The 21,775-nt window shown below is 42.4% G+C and overlaps 1 long non-coding RNA gene across 1 annotated transcript; it reads right to left on the bottom strand.

Annotated features, from left to right (window-relative positions):
* Positions 1 to 4,071: 4,071 nt before the first annotated feature.
* On the bottom strand, positions 4,072 to 21,040 carry LOC135971158 (uncharacterized). Its single transcript, XR_010587236.2, has 4 exons — positions 20,840 to 21,040; positions 14,209 to 14,338; positions 12,011 to 12,176; positions 4,072 to 4,486 (listed from the first exon to the last, which is right to left on the bottom strand). It is a non-coding gene; the product is annotated as an uncharacterized lncRNA (long non-coding RNA).
* Positions 21,041 to 21,775: the final 735 nt, after the last annotated feature.

The raw sequence follows: 21,775 nt of genomic DNA, 5'->3' as shown, positions 1-21,775 counted from the left end.
CTGCCCCAAATAGGCCACTTTTGCACAAAGATTATTTTATGCTGAAGGCAACTGAGAATCAACAGATGCAGGACAGTTTTCTGCCCTCCCCTTATCAGCCTAAAAACAGGGCACACATTTCCCCTTGGGGAAGGTGCCCCCTCAGGCCAGAATGACAAGGGCATACTTATCACTGGGAGAAGAGTCAACACCAAAACAAATGTGTATAACTAGACCTTACTAAAACAACCCTTCTTTTCCATTAGTTTCCCCATATATTTCTTAGTCACTTTTCTATATTTGTCATCCCTTGAAACCCAAACCTCCTTTGTTTTGTTAAAATGGCACATAAGCCCCTGAATGTAACTGATTTTTGAGTTTCACTTCTTTTCTGTGAACTCCTGAACATATAAATATTAAATAAACATTGTACCTTTCCTTCTGTTAATCCCTCCCTTATTAATTTGATTCACTGGCCCTAGCCACTGAATCTAAGAGAGTATAAGAAAAAGTTTTTCCTCCCTGACACAGGAGCAAGAACAGAGATGAGTAAAAGAAAAAGGGTGCACAAAGAGACAGACTGAGGAGGACAAAATACCGGAAGAATGGGGTGCCATGGAGACCAGAAGAGAATTTCTAGAAGGTATCAGCTCAGGAGTTAAATGCTACTCAGAGGCTAAGTAAGATCAAGGGTGAAGACATATCCACTGGACCTGGGGACAAATATATCTTTAGTAACCTCAGGGAGAGGAGTTTCCACAGAATAATGTAAGTAGGCAAAGAATTGCTGAGTTGATGCCTGAATAGGAGGGAAGGAAGTGAAAACCGAGTATGGATACTTCAAGAAGCTTGACTGTAAATGGCAGGAGATAGATAGAATTCCACTACTGAGGTGTTGACATCAACTCAGTGGTGTGTTGTCTGGTGTTTAATATGGGAAGAGAGCTAACATCTTTAATATTTGATGTGGTTTGGCTCTGTGTCCCCACTCAAATCTCATCTTGTAGCTCCCATAATTCCCATGTGTTGTGGGAGGGGCCCAGTGGGAGATGATTGAATCATGGGGGTGGGTCTTTTCCATGCTGTTCTCATGATAGTGAATGGGTCTCATGAGATCTGATGGTTTTAAAAACGGGAGTTTCCCTGCACAAGCTCTCTCTTTTCTCGCTGCCATCTGTTTGGGTGAAGGAGAAGGGACAAAATGGAGGAAGTGAACAAGATGGCACAGTCCCGATTGCTTCCGGGTCCTTCATCACCAACTTTCCCTCGCCCAGGAAAGTGCAGGACAACCGAGCATGCGCCAGGTGACGTCAATCCTAAGAGATCAAAACTTACCCAGCCACGCCTACGGAGATGCCCCTATCACGCCCTTATCCCGCCCACTGCTCTCCCCCTTCCAGTAACAATGCATAAAAGTCTGCTGCCGCAGGAGCCGGCGTGACTTCTTCGGCCGCTCCTACTTGTGGACTGGAGAACCTTACCCGAGAGCGCCAGTGCGACTTCCCTGGCCCCATACCTGAGGACTGGAGAACCTCGCCCGAGAGTGTGTGCATATTTGCAATAAAAGGCTGCCGCTTTCTTATGTACTTTGGCCTCATGTTTAACTATTTAGCTCTCCCAAATTAAATTAAATGAAATTAAATTAAGACACCATCCACTTAAGATGTGACTTGCTCCTCCTTGCCTTCTACCATGATTGTGAGGCCTCTCCAGCAAAGTCAGTACTGCTAGCTATCCCAGGGAGAAGATCACCTTCATATTTCCAAACCTACTTTTTAGGCTCAACTGCCCCTCAGGCAGCTACCCAACAGCTAACCAAAGGCCTCCCAACTTCACTGACCTCATTCCAACTACTTTCATTCTCTCTTTATTCTATTGTCCTATCTGAGGCCTGGTGTCCTTCAGTCTACTACCCCTAATTAGCAAAATAGCTCTACTCATTTGCATTACTTAAGCAGCATTTTCCTAGAAAGTACTGAAGGTAATATGCTAATCACAAGGACAATCTTTAGATCCCAGAACTGAGGTAAAAGCACTATAAAGTAATTAAACCTCATCTAGTCGGTGGCTCTATTGCTTAAATCCTGCTTTCCAAAGTAAACAAAACAAAACCTACACAGAATGTTATTGCCAGAGGGAGTTCGGGAATCCCCTTCCACAGTCTGTATCATCCCTCCCCACTAACCTCAAATTCTTTTAGCCCAGAGGAGCTAAGTATTCGAAGACCACATAGCTTTTGATAAGCAATAGTCAAGAACTTCAAGTTACCCTCCAAATTTTTAAAACTTCCTCACTAGTTTTACTAGGGCAGTAGAGTGTATTGAGAAGAAGACTGGAGTCCCAGGTCAAAAAGCTTAAATTTTTCTTTTTTTGTTGTTGGTTGAAACAACCTCACTCTGCCGCTCAGGCTGGAGTGATGTGGTGTGATCTCAACTCACTGCAACCTCCACCTCCTGGGTTCAAGAAATCCTCCTGCCTCACCCTCCTGAGTAGCTGGGACTACAGGAGCATGACACCAGGTGTGGCTAATTTTTGTATTTTCAGTAGAGACAGGGTTTTGCCATGTTGGCCAGGCTGGTCTCAAGCTCCTGATCTAAGGTGATCTGCTCACCTCAGCCTCCCAAAGTGCTGGGATTAAAGGCATGAGCCACCGTGCCTGGCCAAAAAGCTTGAATTTTTAGTTTTAAAATTGTACCTTTATTTTAAGCATCATACAAATTTTGTACCATCCCCTATATTTCTGTGTTTTGTGTTGCTTTTGATGAACTCACCCCAATTTTGTGTAAAATTGAAACTCCTGGAGAAAGAATTATGTTTATTTAAAGTTTCTTCTATCCCACTATTTCAATTTGAAAAAGCCAGCACTAGATGGTGTCATTCTTGATAATACCAGCCCATTTTGCACACTTATTTCTAAAAACTAGTACTGAATGGAACTTGGGTCTACTTGCCTAGTGCACAAAAAAGCCAAACAATGACACCAGGATTTGCTGCAAGAGAAAGTGAGGCATTTATTGCAGGGCTTCAAGCAGGAAGAATTAGGCAGCTGATGATTAGGACACAAACTCTCCATTGACTTACAAGGAATGGTTTTTAAAGGTAGGGGCATATTTCAAAAAAGTAGAAGTTACAGGGAAAATTATAGCTCGATACACAGTGGTTATACATTTGTTTGGCCCAAAAAGGGGGAGTATTTTTGTAACCACCCAATGGGTTCACCTTACCCACTGCCTCGACAGAGCCAATTTATCAAGACAGGGGAACTGCAATAGAGAAAGAGTAATTCATGCAAAGCTGGCTGTGCAGGACACTGGAGTTTTATGATTACTCAAATCAGTATCCTGAACATTTAGGGATGAGAGTTTTTAAGAATAATTTGGTGGGCAAGGGGCAGCCAGAAAGTCAGGAGTGCTGACCGGTTGGGTTGGAGATGAAATCATAGGTAGTCGAAGCTGCACTGAGTCAGTTCCTGGGTGGGGGCCAGAAGATAAGATGAACCAGTTTATCAATCTGGGTGGTACCAGCTGATCCATTGAGTGAAGAATCTGCAAAACATCTCAAACACTGATCTTAGGCTTTATAATAGTGTTATTATTCCCAGGAGCAATTTGGGAGGGGTCAGAATCTGGTAGCCTCAAGCTGCATGACTGCTAAACCATAATTTCTAATCTTTTGGCTAATTTGCTAGTCTTACAAAGGCAGTCTAGCCCCCAAGCAAGAGGGGGATTTGTTTTGGGAAAGGGCTGTTATTGTCTTTGCTCTAAACTATAAACTATAAACCAAATTCCTCCCGAAGTTAGTTCAGCCTATGCCCAGGAATGAAAAAGGACAGCTTGCAAGTTAGAAGGGAGATGGAGTTGGTTAAGTCAGATCTCTTTCACTGTCTCAGTTATAACTTTGCAGTAGTGGTTTCATCTTGAAGCGAGAGCTTACAGGTCATAGGTAGATTCTTTGATTTGCAATTGGTTAAGGAAGCAAGCCTTTGTCTAAAAACTTGGGGTCAGCCGAAAGGAATGTTAAGATTTGGCCTATGGGTGTGACTCTCTCCAGGCTCTGTCATGCCCGTCCCTGTGAAGAGACCACCAAACAGGCTTTGTGTGAGCAATAAAGCTTTTTAATCACCTGGGGGCAGGCAGGCTGAGTCTGAAAAGAGAGCGAAGGGAGATAAGGGTGGGGCCGTTTTATAGGATTTGGGTAGGTAAAGGAAAATTACAGTCAAAGGGGGGTTGTTCTCTTGCAGGCAGGAGTGGGAGTTACAAGGTGCTCAGTGGGGGAGCTTTTTGAGCTGGGATGAGCCAGGAAAAGGAATTTCACAAGGTAATGTCATCGCTTAAGGCAAGGACTGGCCATTTTCACTTCTTTTGTGGTGGAAAGTCATCGGTTAAGGCGGGGCAGGGCCTTTTCACTTCTTTTGTGATTCTTCAGTTACTTCAGGCCATCTGGGTGTATACGTGCAAGTCACAGGGGATGCGATGGCTTGGCTTAGGCTCAGAGGCCTGACAGGCTCCTTAGGGAAAAAAAGAAAAAAAGAGCAAAGAATGGCAGTTGGAGTTAAGTCCTCAGCTCCCAATTTTCTGAGATCTACATGAAAGCAGTCAACATTTTACATCTGGTGGGAGGGTCCAGATTTCTGAAAAACAACTCAAGAATATATGTTAAGATGTTAGCTTTTGTTTCTATAGGAAACCAAACATCGTGTGACTCTAACTTACTTGAATGACTATTGTTTACATTACTATTACCTTCTTGCTTAGTGGATTATTCACTCATTTCCTTCATTGCTGGTTTCAGGGCAAGCTAGGTGCCTAGAATTTCCCTTGAAGGGACTCTCATCTTTCTTTATTTTCATGCTTTGAAGCGGGTGGGGAAATCCAGCAGGTCCCTGTAAGGAGCCCCTGCTTTATCTCACAATCAGTAACACAACAGTCTTTTATCACTGCTGTTTCTATATGTAATTCTTAACTCCCTATTCAATTATAAAATCCTATATGCAGATGTACTGGATGCAAGGTTTAGTCTTCCTAAGACTCCCATCCTTTTTTGGTTTTTTTCTGAGACAGTCTTCTGCACCTTCAACCCATGCCACTTCCACATAGTTATGGTGGAAGCTGTCCTCTTAGTACAACATGGGCCACCTCAGGTCACAGCTGATTGACCTGAGTATCTCCTCCACTTCCATCCACACCATAGTTGATTGGTCCAGGGATAGGCACCTGAATTAGGTCAGACCAATCAGAGAATTTCCATAGGCTTGGAGGACCCAGAATGAGGAAGTCATTTTCTTTCCAATGGTCAAAGTTGAGAGGATACAGTCAGGAAACATTGGTGGACATTTTTCTATCATATGGAGAACGAGCCCAACATACAGTAAAAAGCAGATGTGAGATCTAAACAGAGAATACTGCTCTTGCTGGAGTTCTACTTTTAGTTTTCCCAAGGCCCAGCTGTGGCCCTGCCTTTCCCATGAGTTGATATTTTATTCTGGGGCCAGTAAATTCTTCCTTTGCTTAAGCAATTTTGACAAGGTGGTCTGTTGCTTGCTACAGAAGGAATTAAATGTAATAGTTCTTCAGAAAGCCTGTGGTGCTGAACAAAGATCAGGGGAATTAATAAGTCCTTGTTGATTGCCTGCTTGCCATTTATTGGCTTAAGTCTTGCTGAGAGACACCATCCTGAGAAAATATTGACTGCCATAGACTCCAACCAACAGATAACCCAAGGCAACTCACACTTGCAGTACTTGTGAAATTCAAGACCACTGACCAGCAGGGAGAAAGAAAGTGAACACAAATGAAGAAGCTTCTGTTGGGAGGGCAGACAGAGTAATGGCTTCATCCCAGAATAACACACTGGCAAGGGAAAAAGAGCAGGGAAATCATCTGGGCCAAGGATCAGAAGACCTAAACCTTCATCCTGGCTCTACTGCTGGCTCGGTATGGGACTTTAGAACAACCATGGAACTTTTCTGGGCTTGTGTTTTCACATCTATGAGTGAGGAAGTTAGAGGAGAAAATTACCAATAAGCTTTTGAGATAGAAAAGCTGAGGCGGCCAGGCACAGTGGCTCACACCTGTAATCCCAGCACTTTGGGAGGCCGGCTGAAGCAGGTGGATCACCTGAGGTCAGGAGTTCACGACCAGCCTGGCCAACATGGCGAAATCCTGTCTCTACTAAAATTACAAAAATTAGACAGGTATGGTGGCGGGTGCCTGTAATCTCAGCTACTCGAGAGGCTGAGGCTGGAGAATTGCTTGAACCTGGGAGGCGGAGGTTGTAGTGAGCCAAGATTGCACCATTGCACTCCAGCCTGGGTGACAGAGCAAGACTCCATTCCAAAAAAAAAAATGGAAAAGAAAAGCCGAGGCTACCCCTCCTTCCATGTTCTGAATGCTGTGTCCACCTAAAATTCATAGAGTGAAAACTAATCACCAAGGTGATAATATTAGAAGGCAGGGCCTTTGGGAGGTAATTAGGTCACAAGGGTTCTGTCCTTGTGAATGGGATTAGTGCCCTTATTGAAAAGCCCCAGAGAGCTGCTTTGTCCTTCCATCATGTGAGGACACATGGAAGGTGCCACCAACGAGGAACAGACCCTCCCCAAGCATTGAATGTGCTGGTGTCTTAATCTTGGACTTCCCAGCCTCCAGAACGGTAAGCAATAAATTTCTGTTGTTTATAAATTACCCATTCTAAAGTATTTTGTTATAACGGCATCAATGGACTAAGACACTTCCCCTTTACTCATGGGGTGCTCTAACACTCATGCCTTCATCTTAAGGGAGTCGTGGGCTCTCATCACAGTCTCTCTGTGGTGTGCCAGGTCCTGCAGGTAGCAGCCACAGATGCAGATCTACCATCTGGAAACAGTAGAGAAGGTCATTGGGAAGGTCCTTCCTTAAATGGAGTCTTGGACATCACCAGTCTGGACCTGAGACTGTAGGAGAATCTAGGCTTCCAAATCAAGGCAGCAGAGTGACATGCCTGCAGGGACAGAAGACTGTGCCAGGTAGAAACGGGAGCCAAATGGAAAGCAAATGTCTGCTCCTGTTTGGTGTGTGATAATGAGGGCCTAGGAAACCTATATCTTCTGATTAAAAAAACACACACATACACACAAAACCAGAAACTGCACTGTCATATGAAATCTCATTGTTTTAAAATGTCTGAGTGTCAAAAACAAGCAAACAAACCCACTGTGAGGACAAAAACAACACGAAAGTAGCGAAAAAATATTTTTTGACTTAATTTGACCCATGACCTCTGCACAGTATGGTGTATATGTTCAGTTATGACTCTGAGTCCCATAATACTTTATCGTATCAATCCAATAGAGCTGCCGATGTCCCAGTGAGGGCCACTGCATAGTATCAGGATCAACATATTAGGATTGCCTGATTTGTGTAAACTTGAAGTCTACAGCCTGATGGGTGGGAGTAGAAGGGCCAGCATGCACACTGGTCATATCCAGCAGGGTTTACCAAGTATACGAGCCCTGAGTTTCCACAGCTTCATGACACTTGCTTCCACTGCCCTGGCGCTTGAAGGTTCAGTCTCAGACTGGGATCTCTGGACCTCATCCAATATCCCATCCTCAGCACTGTTCTAGGTGGCTTCTGAGTGAGAGAGCATCCAGAACTTCAAGCCACACCCACATGAGCCATCACAATACCCTGTATAAGGATTGGGGTGCTGTGGTCTCTTCTATCCCAAAGGAATGTGTATGTGCCTATGTTGAGGTATATCTTAAGAAAATGTTTGGTTTAATCAGATTAGATAGCTTCATATTGGATAATCTCTTGTTATGTCCATTAATTTTATAATAAATTTGAATCATTTGGAAAGCCCACCACTAGTGCGTTTCCACTTATAATACCAAAGCCATGAAACAAACGTAACATGATCCACTGATGGCCTTAGACTTCCAAACTTAAACAATGTGCCTTCCAAAAATGACCAAGAGGGTATGTTTCTCAACGGACACTCCAATTCCCAGTTCCTTGCTTTTTTTCTTCCTTAGAGGAAATAGAGCTGTGTTCATAAAAGAGAGAGAAAAAGGAATCAGACTTTTTCATAAAAGAGAGAGAAAAAGGAATTCCTTGGCTGCTCCAAGGTCAGAAGACCCAAAGGAGTCCAAAGTCTTTAACCAAAGTCTTTCTTGCGCAGGGAAAGTGGTAGCCTCATAAGGAGACCAAAAAGAAATGAAGCAGAAAGTCAGGCGTGGGGATGCTAGAATTAGGTCACTTATCTATGTTTAATTCTGTTGGCTCTTTATGCAGCTTAACATTTACTTTCCATTTACCTCTGTTCGTTTTGCTGATAAGGAAGTAAAATTAAGACATTTTAAGTGCCTAGAAGGCAAGGATCTTCCAGTCACCATTTTCAATAAACCCCTTGGACACGCAGACACATACCTCAAGCTTAGTCCAGTAGAAAAAGATCCAGGATTTTCTCCACCTAAGTCTCCAGTGTTAGAGGCCCCCGGCTCTCATCATCTATTTTGTTGGTTGTCTGGGTGCTTTGTTTTTCGCTTTGTCCTGCCTACAGCCAAGTTGGCACACTGTCACAGTTTCAGTTTGGGAAATGAGGGAGCGTGTGAAAGCGAACTTATGGGAAAGAGCATGTTGGAAGGAATCCTCTGGAAACTTACCCCTGATTCCTAAAGGGGAGCCACTCCTGTCCTCTCCTCTGTGGTCAAGGAACACCCAAGGACATCAGCCTAGGCAGATAGTGAGCTGTACAACCTGCGGTTCCAATATTCTGTTTGAAAAGTGTTCTAGACCCTTCTTCTCAACCCAGGGCTGAAGGCCATCTGAGAGATGTAGGGATGCATCAAACAAAGAAGTAAGGTAGGAGCCTTACAGCTCAGGAGACCCTAAAATTACCTCCACAGCTTGGAGGATGAAAGGGAGCACCATTCATACTCTTGCAAGGACAAGAAGTGTCAACTGACACTGTTCAGTGTGGTCACCTTCTTATGAACCAAGGAGAAGCAGAACTAACTCTGTTTTGGTCTTGGGTCCCTTTGAGAATGGGATAAAATGTATGAACTTTCTCCTTGCACATACTTAACCATATGTACATAATTTTACTTAAAAATTCAGGAGTTCCAGATGCCCCCTTTATCTCATCAATTGATCGTGAGCTGGGGAGCCTTGTATAGTAAAGATAATAATCATGATCTATAAAGCTACTTCTTCCCAAGCTTCCATTAATTAATAGCAGAGAAAAAGTGAAGGCACCAGAATTCTGTGTGTTTCAGGAAAAACCTCTATTCCCATCTCACCCCTAAATATTGTTTGCCTTGACATCATTAGGTCAGTGCTAATTTCTTTATGCCTCTTTTCCCAGTTTTCTTCTATCATTACAAGACACTCAACATTCCCACACCACTCCTTATGTCCCAGATGGCAATCCTCATTCAGCTCAGGGGCAGCAGGAAAATGACCCCTGCCCACTTTGCCATTACCCAGAACTGTTGCCCAGCTTCATTTTTTCCAAAGCACTCAACACCACTTCATATCAGCTGTGTTTTACTTGTTTGACCCCGTTAGACATAAAGGTAGGGATTCCTGTCTGTTTGTGCACTGCTTTTTCATAAGTACTTAAAAATGGTGCTTGACATGTTAACAGGCACTTCATAAATGTTTTTTGAATGAAAACTTGATGAATGGAAAACTAACAGTTATTGAGCTCCTACTACGTGCCAGGTATGCAAGTACTTTTACATATACTGTTTCATTTTATCTTTGCAATAGCCTAATGATTGAAGGACTATTATTAATTTCATTTTACAGACAAGGAGGCTGAGACTTACAGGGGTTATGGAAGATTCCCAAAGACACAGAGCCAGTGAATGGTGAAGCCATCCAACAGCTGTGCTCTGAAGTACTGAAGTCTTAGTGTGGTTTGAAGTCATTACATGAAATATTCTAAGTCATGGGTTATTCTGTATCACAGATGGGACGTCTTGACTTCTGTTTTCTTTCTTTTCCTGAGCTGTTTTCTGTTTTCCTAACAGATTAAGAAATAGACCAGCTGTGGTGGCTCACACCTGTAATCCAGCACTTTGGGAGGCTGAGGAGGGCAGATCACAAGGTCAGGAGATCAAGACCATCCTGGCCAATATGGTGAAACCTCGTCTCTACTAAAAATACAAAAATTAGTTGGGTGTAGTGACACACACCTTTAGTCCCAGCTACTTGGGAGACTGAGGCAGGAGAATCGCTTGAACTTGGGAGGCAGAGGTTGAAGTGAGCTGAGATTGTGCCACTGTGCTCCAGCCTGGTGACAGAGCAAGACTCTGTCTCAAAAAAAGAAAGAAAGAAGGAAAGAAAGAAAGAAGGAAGGAAGGAAGGAAGGAAGGAAGGAAGGAAGGAGGGAAGGAAGGAAGGAAGGAAGGAGGGAGGGAGGGAGGGAAAGAAAGGAAGAAAGGAAGGAAAGGAGGGAGGGAAGGAAAGGAAGGAAGGAAAGGAAGGAAGGAAGGAAGGAAGGAAGGAAGGAAGGAAGGAAGGAAGGAAGGAAGGAAAGAAGGAAGGAAGGAAGGGAGGGAGGGAGGGAGGGAGGGAGGGACGGAGGAAGGAAGGAAGGAAGAAAGAAAGCAAGCTAGCTTACCTGTTACCTGTTTCTCACACACACACACACACATACATACCCCATTTCTTTTCATAGCAAAATTGTAATGAGATTTGGAAGACTGGACCTTGAAATATTTTATTAGAACAAGTATCTCCATGAAACTACACACCATTACTCACTTTCTACCACCTCTGCACAAACAATATCCATTTGATGGCAAGTCAGGTTGAAGAAACCCAGTGGTTGCAATTGAGCATTCACAGCATGTTTGGAATAGAAGCCAAGGAGGCCAGCACACACTCAGAGTAATGCATTGTGCCTGCAAGCCTGCAACAGCACATTCATTTCTCATTCATGGGGAGAATGGGACACTTCTAGAATGGGTCTGGGGCAGGTGACAAGGGTTAGACCGAAAAGCAAGCATGTTGTCAACTTGAGAGGACAGACTCTCCTTCTAAAATAGGGTTCTCACTGCCTCTAAGATGCTGCTGGTGGGGTAGAGATATGAGTGCCTAAATCACCAAGCAGAAAAAAAAAAATAGTGTATGCAAAATCTGCATTAACCTCCACATTCTCATAAATAGCAACCATGTATGTGCTAAGTAGTCATCCCTTGCTTATTTGTATTAGTGAGATTACTGAAGGTTCAAATTGAAATGAGCCCTTTCTCTCTTCCCCAAAGTCCTGGGGGGGCTTCAAAGGCCCACATTAAGATATTAAAAGTTTCTGACAAAATTCACTCATTTGGTATGCATAGACATGCCAATAATTGAGAAAGAAAAGAGGAGAAGAGAAGAGAAAAGAAAACCAGAGCTCTCATTCTCCTGGGGCTGTACCTAGAGTAGAGCAGTTACGCTTTCTAAGGAGCATAACGTTAGGTCATTAGTGCTGAATCACAGCGAGAGCTGCCCTGCTGCTGAGTCATCCACAAGACTGGAGATGCAGAAGTAGATGCCCCAAAGCATCTTAGCTACATCGAGTCTGATGACAGCATTTTTTCAGCAGGACCTCAGAAGTTGTGTGTCTCTCACTGGTCCTAGAATCTGGGATGCTGTCTTAAGTGCAGATTCCTAGGTCTCTTCCTGTGTTTAAGAAATTAGAATCTCTGAGAGCGGGGCCCAGGAATGTGCATATTCACAATCTCCCCAGGAGATTCTGATGCTCACCTTCATTTGATCCCTGGCCAGTGATCACTGCTCTAGATCTCTAGGCCTACAATTGAGATTAAACGATTCAACTTGTTACTCTATATTCTTTTCACTTTGATGATTTTTCTCGCTGTGCTAGTTTAAAACCATCCATTTAGGAGTTCGTAGAGAATTTATTAAGAGCTTGGGATTTACAAATTTAAAAAAAAAAGGTCAAAATCTGCACTTAGTATTTACAACAACTTTGGACAAGTTACTTAGTTAGTTAAGCCTCAGGCAAGTCGTGTTAGATGTGGAGTGATACTTACCTCTTGGTGTTGTTGAAGGAATTAAATGTGATAAAGCCTGTTAGTCCAGTGACTGGCATGAAATAGGATAATGACGAGGTGGCAGTGGTGGTGACAGAGAGGCCCAGAGCTGGGCTGAGGGGGGCTGACAGATTCATGAGGAGTCCTGGTCTTCAAAATCTGAGAACTTGGCAAAATAAGGTAAGAAAAGGGATGAGTAAGTTCACGTGAGGATGTTTGTGAGGGACAAATAAAGCACCCCAGCTTCAGCAGCTCCACAAAATATATACCTTACAACAAATCCAGCTGCTATCTGTTTGTAAATAAAGTTTTGTTAGCACACAGCCACACCTATTTGATCATATATGGTCTATGGCTACTTTTAAGCTACAATGGCCGGGTTGAGTTGCAAGAGAGATCGTCTGGCCTACAGAGCCTAAAATATTTATTAGTTGGTCCTTTTCAAAAAAAAAAAAAGTCTGTCAATCCGTACTCTTAGTGAACTGCCAAGAGGGACTTTTATTTTACACAGGAAGAGGGGCCCAAGAGAAGAAACGGAATCATGAGGAAGACAGGTGCCAGCTATGCTGTCTTGTGCTGCCCAGCAACACTCTGCATACACACACCCACACTCACAATACACCCCTCCATCACAACCCCCACATGCCCAGGAGACTTCAAGGATTTGTCCAGTGTTCTCCTTCTGAGGGTTTCTCAGGACACCCATCTTCTAGCCTGGCCAAGGGGAAGGTGAAAGCCACTACACTTAAACCCAAGCCTGGCCCTGCCACTAGCCAGCTCTGCAACCCTGGGCAAGTCATTTTATCTTTCTGAGCTTCAAGATCCTCATTTGTAAAATGAGGAGTTTGGAGTTGTTTGAGCCATTTACTAATGCTACACATAGCCTAAGTTTAGGCCTCCACTGCAGGGGTTATCTGTCTCAGTGTGTCTGTCAGAAATCAAGGACTAGAGAGGTAAGAAGTTGATTACTGGATATCTCTTGGTCCCTTTCCACATCAAGTTTCAGGCTTATACACTGGGAGTGGCATCCTTAATCTCTACCTGGTTTTGGACCTAGTGGCCAATAAATGAATGTTGATTTATATTATAAACTGAATTATGTCCCCTTACGAGCCCCCTGGCAAAATTCCTATCTCGAAGCCCTAACCCCTAATGTGGTGGTATTTGGAGACAGGACTTTTAGGGAGGTAAGGTTAAATGAGGTTATAAGGGTAGTGTCCTAATCTGATGGAATTACAAGAACAGGATGCACTAGAGAGCCTTCTCTTTCTGTGAGAGCCATGGCAGAACAAAGGGAGAAGGTGACCATCTACACCTCAGGAAGAGGGGCCACAGCAGAAACTGAACATGCTGAACCTTGATCTCAGACTTTCAGCCTCCAGAACTGTGAGAAAACAAATTTCTGTTGTTTAAGCCACCCAACCTCTGGTATTCTGTTATGACAACCTGAGAAGATTAATACAATTAGATTCCAGGTGGGGTGACTTTGTAAGAGATAACATTTGTACAATCCTGCTCAAAGGGCTTCTTCTGCAGATGAGGATTAGGAAGAAGTAGTGGCAGAGACTGAATATCATTATGGCCACCTGAACCTTTCCATCTCATGTAATCTTTCTTTCACTTGAAGGTTTGTGTTTTTAAGTGAGAAACAGGAAAAAAAAAATTGACCTTGAAATCAAGAGGAATGCATTCTGATCCCGGCTCAATGGTATTGTGCAATTCAAGTCTAGCTTGATAGTTTGGGGGTTGATCAAATCTGTGGTCAAAAACCTGATTTACTTTTAGCTGTGTTACCTTGGTCAAGTTACTCAACCTTTCTGATGGACAGTTGCCTTATCTACAAAATGAGAATAATATCAGTAATTTACCAGGTCATCGTGAGGATCAGATGCAGTAGGTCATGTAAAGAATCTAGCTCATAATGCCATGCAATCTAATAAATGTAGCATGTGAGAAGGCAGTTGTGCTAGTTATCTTTTGCTTTGTAACAAATTACCCTAAAACTTAGTGACTTAAAACATAACTTAGTGACTTAAAACAAAAACTTACTATTTTACAGTTTCTTTGGGCCAAGAATCTATGCATGGCTTAGTTCACTGCCTCTGGTTCTAAGGTTTCTGACAAGGCTACAACTAATGTATTGGTCAGGGCAGCAATCTCACTCAAAGTCTTGACTGGAGGAGGATCTATTTACTCACATGGTTGTTGGCAGGATTTGGTTTCTTGCTGTATTGAGGGCCTCATTGTCCTGTTGGCTCTCTCATATTCCTAGCCATGTTGCATTCTCCATAGAGCAGTTCAAAACATGGCAGCAAACTTCCCAGAAAACTAATAAAAGAGAAAGAACGTTCAAGATGGAAGCTATAGTTTTTTTTGTAATTGAACTTGACAGTGGTATCCTATGACCTTATACCACATTCTATTTATTAGAAATCAGTCACTAGGTCTAGCACATACTCAAGGGGATTGGCATTCCCAAGGGTGTTACCAAGGGCATGAAGACCAGGAGGTGGGGATCCCTGAAGGTCATCTTAGAGGCTGCTGACCACAGCAGCATAAAGTGTGAAGAACAGTAAAAACATGCTCTGGAATAAGATTATACCCAATCCTCCTTATGAATGGAATTTCTCTACATGCTAAAATTTATTTGTAACTTTAAAATCAATACTCAGGGCACATTTGTGGTCACTTGCAGGTATTCTTACAGCAGCAAAAAACTTGGGTCACTCAACACTCAACACAAGCATTCCTAGCTGAGGTGGGACAACAAAGTGATACTCTGCTTTTTCATTTCAGCTCTCAGTCTGAGAACAAGTGTCTCTTTTGTGGTCTATTTAGTGCCCCATTTTTTCCCATTTTTATGCTTTATGATGGTGATTTTGCTGTTTCAAATGGTCCCAAAGCATAGTGCTAAAGTGATCCTAAGTAGAAGGCTGCTGTGTGCCTTACAGACAAAATATATGCATAAGGGAAGCATCATTTGGGCCTGGGTCACAGTGCTGTTGTTACAAGTTCAATGTTAATGAATCAAATGTGTATATTGAATAAGATATCTTTAAACAAAACATCATTAAAACAAGGTTAAATATTGATCAGAAGCTCAAAGGAATCTCACCCTGTATTTCCTGTAGGAGCAACTGTTTAGTATTTGCTAATTCGGTGCTCACAGCCACTTTATAGAACATAACCTTCACAGATAAGGAGAATTCACTGTATTTGGGTAAAATCAACTCCACCACTTTCCCAGCTGTGCCATCCTGGGAGAGCTTCTTAACCTCTCTGTGTTTTATCTTCATTAAGAGAAAAATAGGGATACCATGGGACCTGCAGCCAAGGGCTTTGGGGAGGATAAACTGTGATGTTCCTGGTACAGCAACTGGCACACAGTAAATGCTTGATAAATAGGAGATATTATTATAACTATTATTGTCTGAGTTCAGTTTCTTCATGATCATAGCAAATTTTCTGGAAGTATGCTTTCTTCTATTCTGGGACAGTATCTGGTACAGAACAGGCACTCATGAAAGACATATTAAATGAAATAAGAATTCTCTGATCATATTAGGTGGAAGATCTAAAGCTGGAAGAAAGCAAGTTCCTCTGTTCCTGGTCTCTGGGTTTGATATTACCACTGTGGCCGGCAGGGCTGGGAGTGTGTGAAACATTATAAAAACTCTCTCATTAGAACCCACATCAAGACACTAAATCCATAGTATTGACAGACTGTTGACTCACCTCCCCCAGGAACCCAGAGAATGCCCAGCAGATGGAAATGTACCCAAGACAAGGAAGCCGTGGTATTTTCCCCATGTCACCAGGCGTGAAGCCAGAAGTGGATTTGGCAGTAGTATACAATGGGATTAATCATCTGTAAATAAATCACCTACGTTGTCATGGAGATGATTTTTTCATCTCTAAATGCCAAGTCATCACCATAAGAACTGAGGTGTGACATCCGTACGGCCTCTGGGCTTGGTATCTGACCTTGCTTTTGCAAGTTGCTCTTCAAGCTGTCTTTCCTCAAACTGGAAAGCATTTGGGAGCTGTCCACTACAGACTGTCTCAGGGAGAGTGTGTAGGTGGATTCCTGGGGCTACAACCATTAGTCCTCTCTTAGGAAGCCAGAAGTTATTCAGGAGGGTTATTGGGGGCACAGCTAAAGAAGGGTGTTCATTATATCCTGTTTCTTCAGGGCATCCTGATGAAGCTGTGTGACTCAGAACCAGTTAATTTCTCCGAGATTTAGTTGTCCTCGTCTGTGAAATAGCACCTATTTTGCAAAGCCTATGGGAACTCACCCAGATGAAGGAGAAACTTAAGTGTATTCTTGGTGGACTCGTATCACCACCTAACTCTTCTTCTCAGGGTTTAGTAATAGCTACTAACAATAGCTAACTTTAATTGAGCACTTATAATGTCCCAGACGTTATCTCATCTACTCTTCCCTTAACAAGATTATTATTTCCATTGTACAGATGAAGGAACTGAGACACAGAGATGTGAAGTGACGTTTCCAAAGTCACATAGCTAACAAGTGGGGAAGCGGGAATTTATCCCCAGTTCATCTAACTCCAGAGTCTGTGCTAACATCTAACAGCTTACCTTGAAGATATCTGTATTTTAACAAGGGCATCTTGGAGACAACAAGATGCATGCTGGAAGTTTCAGGTGGAACATTCAGCTAGTGAGAAAGACATCTGCAGAAGACAGGCCATGCAGCACGCCTTACCCATGATTATCTTCCTCTACTTGAGAGCTGACTGCCTAAAGCAGGATTGCAAAATTAAACTCACTCATTATGTCTTCCTTCTTAAAAAAGAGCTGTGATTAATTTGGTGTATTAAGCTGTGATTAACTCTGAGACCCTAAAGTCTGAAGTGCTTGAAGGGGGCTGAAGTGCAGAGGGCAGAAGGCCCCCAAATTCCACAGATCCTCTCCCATTCCCCAGTTTCACTTTTGAGCATCTGCTGGGCCTTGTCACTACTCTTCCCAACAATTTCTGAGCTAGCTATAAAAAACTCCCATTTTACAGACAAGAAAGTGAAGGCAGAGCAGTTACATGACCTAACGAGATAGAAAACAAGTAATAGATAGAACTGGGATTCATATCCAAGGCTGCCTGGCTTCAACATCACACCTCCCTTTCCCTACATGGTCACACCAGAAGGCTTACCTGATGCTGCAAACCTATGCCTCGTGCCAAAAGGCTTCATGAGTCTGGCTGCTACTAGGTGGCAGCTGCAACTTTGGAGTATGGAGTATGGTTGTGGAGTTGGCAGGTGATGGGTGTGCCACAAAAAACAAAATCCTCTTTGGAGACAGAGAGAAGATGTGGCCTGAAACACCAGCTCACATATATTAGGGGCTTAATGTGACTTGGGTTGTAAGTTACCTTTTATCACACCAAGGAGAGATGGAACTCGAAAAGTTCTTGTGCCAGAATTCATACCTTGGATGTCAACCACAGTTTTGAAGAATGTTTCTTATTCATCTCAGAAAGGTCAACTTACAGGCCAGTACCACAAAAATCCCTTCAAACATGGAATATCTTTCAAGCATTAATAACTTGAGCTGGAAGCAATAGAGTTTTTTTGTTTTGTTTTGTTTTAAAGACATAGGACAGATTCTGACACCCAACCCTAGGGCAATTTGGTGCCTATTGAACCAAAAATGGCTGTAGCAGCACACACTGGTGCGAGTATAAATTGAAATAACATTGTGGAGGACAATTTAGCAATATGGATCAAAGAGATTAAAAATGTGAGCTGTCTTTGTCCAGCCATTCTGCTTTTAGGATTGCAGTCTAAGGAAACAATGAGATATATGCACAAATGAATTCATCATAGCATTATTTTTATTTTATTTTATTTTTCCATAAGTTACTGGGGTACAGGTGGTATTTAGTTACATGAGTAAGTTCTTTAGTGGCGATTTGTGAGATCTTGGTGCACCCATCACCACAGCAGTATACACGGCACCATATTTGTAGTCTTTTGTCCCTTGCTCCCCTCCCACCCTTTCCCCGAAGTCCCCAAAGTCCATTGTATCATTCTTATGCCTTTGCATCCTCAGAGCTTAGCTCCCACATATCAGTGAGAACATACGATGTTTGCTTTGCCATTCCTGAGTTACTTCGCTTAGAATAATAGTCTCCAATCTCATCCAGGTCACTGCAAATGCTGTCAATTCATTTCTTTTTATGGCTGCATAGTATTCCATTGTGTATATATGCATATATATGTTTATATATATGTGTGTGTGTGTGTGTGTGTGTGTGTGTGTGTGTGTGTGTGTATAGTCTAGTCTCAGCTTCAGAGTTTTTCTTTTAGTTTTTCTTTATATATATATACACACACACACCACAGTTTCTTTATCCACTCATTGACTGATGGGCATGTGGGTTGCTTCCACGATTTTGCTATCGTGAATTGTGCCACTATAAACAAGCCTGTGCAAGTGTCTTTTTTGAATAACGACTTCTTTTCCTCTGAGTAGATACCCAGTACTGGGATTGCTAGATCAAACGGTAGTTCTACTTTTAGTTCTTTAAGGAATCTCCACAGTGTTTTCCATACTGGCTGTGCTAGTTCATATTTCCACCAGCAGTGTAGAAGTGTTCCCTGTTCACCGCCTCCACTCCAACATCTACTGTTTTTTTGGTTTTTTTATTATGGTTATTCTTGCAGGAGTAAGGTGGTATTGCATTGTGGTTTTGATTTGCATTTCCCTGATCATCAGTGATTTTGAGCATTTTTTTTCATATTTTTTGGCCATTTGTATATCTTCTTTCGAGAATTGTCTATTCATGTGCTTAGTCCACTTTTTGATGGGATTGTTTATTTTTTCTTACTGATTTGTTTGAGTTCGTTGTAGATTCTGGATATTAGTTCTCTGTCAGATGTATAGATTGTGAATATTTCTCTCACTCTGTGGCTTGTCTGTCTACTCTGCTGACTGTTCCTTTTGCTGCATCGCAGCATTATTTTGAAAAGAAAAATAATAGGAACAATCTACATGTCCATTAATAGGGGATTTATCATATTACCCATTGTGATTACATTAGGCGCTAAAAGCTCCTGACTTTCCCTCTCAATCTTGCTTCTCCTCCATGGCTCCCCATTTGGTTGATGACACCCTCATCCATGCAGGTGCACCAGGCAGAAACCTGGGTGTTCCTGAACACCTCTCTATCCTTACTTCCCCTCCCAATCAGCCATCAAGTCCTGTCCGATACAAATGCTAAAGAGATCTCAAATCTGTTTCTTTTTTCCTGTGTCCACTTGGCACATCCTGAGTCCAAACTATCAACATCTGTCTCCTGGATACTCTTAGGTGCCCAATATCCACCCAGAGTCCCCAGTTCTAATCTCTACATGCTTCTGTAGCTAGAGTTCTTTTAAAAGAAAAATCTGATGATGTCTTCCTTGCTTTCCTCTCAAAGCCTTTCCATTGTACTTGTGATAAAAGAATTCCACCATACGCCCCGCCACAAAACCCCATAGCAGGGGTCAGCAAAGTTTTCTGGAAAGGGCCAGATAGTAAATATTTTAAGCATTATGGACCCTGCAGTCTCTGTAACAACTATTCATCCCTGACAGTGTGGTGTGAAAACAACTACAGACATTATATAAATGAGTGGGTGTGGCTCTGTTCCAATAAAACTTTATTCACAAAAATAGGTGGGGTGCTAGATTTGGCCCCTGGGCTATTGTTTGTCAACACTTGTCTTGTAGGATCTGGCTCCTATTTTTCTTTCTAATTTCCACAAAGCCATTTCACCCCCATCTAGTCATTGTCTCCTCATCAGGACCTCGGGCAAGCTGTTCCCTCCATCGGCAATTTTCCTTTCTATTCCCAGCCTGCCCCTACTCTACCCCTCTAGGACCAACACATTCACCCCTGGCCAGCAGTTTCTCACTAGTCTAGTCTCAGCTTCAGAGTTTTTCTTTTAGGTGCACTCCCTACATCCAGGCTAGGTTAGGATGCCCCATTCTTCCCAAAGACATAGTGCTTGTTCTTTGCGGAGCTTGTCAAATTTGAGATTAAATAATTCTTAATGCAGTTGTGTGTTTATATGTCACTTCTGCTAGACCCAAAGTTCTATAAGGAATTATGCCAATTATTGATCACAACTATATTCTTAGTGCCTGGTATGGTGCCTGACACATACAAAATGCATTAAATATTTGTGGAAATGTTGACCGAATAAATGATCACAAAACTAGAAAGAAATGGGCCTGTACAGATATAATGAAATATTAGGAGATACATGTATAGGTGATTTTTATTTTTTTCTTATACTTTCTTCCATTTCTCAAATGTTTCACAAAAAGCGTATATTATTAGTCTACTCAGAAAAATAATTAATGAATGGAGAGAAAGAGAGAGAGAGAGAGAGACAGAAAGCCCTGCTTCTGTGTTCAAATAACCAGTGAAACAAGCCCATTTTTGGCACACCCTACATGTTGAACCATCACTTTTCTCTGCTTGTCCAGAGCTGCCTAATAAGCTCCTCTACTTCCCTTCATATTGCCTTTACCTGGTCATTTTTCATTTTCTATAAGTCACTTCCTCAGATCCCAGAGCATCTGTGTATCTGGGTACTGACTTGAGTTGAGCCACTGATTCCAATTCCTGTGGCAGATGGGTACTAGTGTACATATACCCACACAGCCTAATTGGCCATCTAGGGCTTTCCAATGCCAAGTTTAGGAAGGGGTTAAGAGATTAACTGCTGCCATGTGAAATGACATGAACCCGTAGTTTCGCAATGCAGAAGCTGTCCATGCAGATGGGAAGTGGTACAGCTAACTTATTTATTTTACTCACCAGTAGCTCAGCTTCCAACATCTGGTCATTTCCATGCTAGGCTGGTCTCCAAGTGGTACATGGGGGCAGCAGGCCACATGGCGACCATGTTCCAATGTACTCATCCGATAATTCCCTCCGCATTCAAGAGGAAGCCAATGAAGATGAGACTAATTATTATCTCCAAATAGAGATAGCATTTTGGTCATCTTCCAAAAAAATCTATGTGGGTAGAATAAGGGGGAAGTCAATAATTGACAAAAATGTGTGGGTTATGTAATGGATTATGGGCCTACAAAGAAGTAAGATCTATCTCTAACTGATTCTTTGAAGTTCCAGATTAGATGCATATTCAACATAATCACATAGAAAAATAAGCAACAACACAAGGTAAGATAAATAGCAGCTGTAATTGTCAAGCAAGTGATAGTGACAGTAAGTGACATGGCAGTCACACTCCTTCCAGTTCCGTGAAAGTCAAGGCCATTACTTCACATTCTTAAATTTCATGGCATATCAGAGTGTCATTGGCTATAAGTAACAGAAAATCCTGACTTAAGTAACAAAGCAAGTATCATTTCATATTTCAGAAGTCCAGAAGTAGGGCAGGGGTTGGTAACTTAGCAACTCACAAAGTTATCCTGAATCCTGCTTTTTCCATCTCTTCACTTGGCCATCCATGATTGTTTCAACCTCATACTTGGAATTAAAATAGCTGCAGCAATTATAGGCATGACATTCCTTTCTTATGGTTTTCTGTTTGGAATGAGGAAACTCTTTTTGGAAATCCTCCAGCAGACTCCCCTAATGTTTCATTGGCTGGAGTTGGATCATTTGACCCATGAGCCAATCTCTAGCAAAGGGAAAAGAAGACCCTTGGACAAATTAGACTCACTAGTAGAGCTGGGTGTAGGGTCAGCTTCTCCTGAAGTATGTGGTTACATGGGAGATGGCTTT

Source organism: Macaca fascicularis, chromosome 6 (genome assembly GCF_037993035.2).
Source record: "Macaca fascicularis isolate 582-1 chromosome 6, T2T-MFA8v1.1".
Classification (NCBI taxonomy): domain Eukaryota; kingdom Metazoa; phylum Chordata; class Mammalia; order Primates; family Cercopithecidae; genus Macaca; species Macaca fascicularis.
This window is presented reverse-complemented; position numbering and strand designations above follow the sequence as displayed.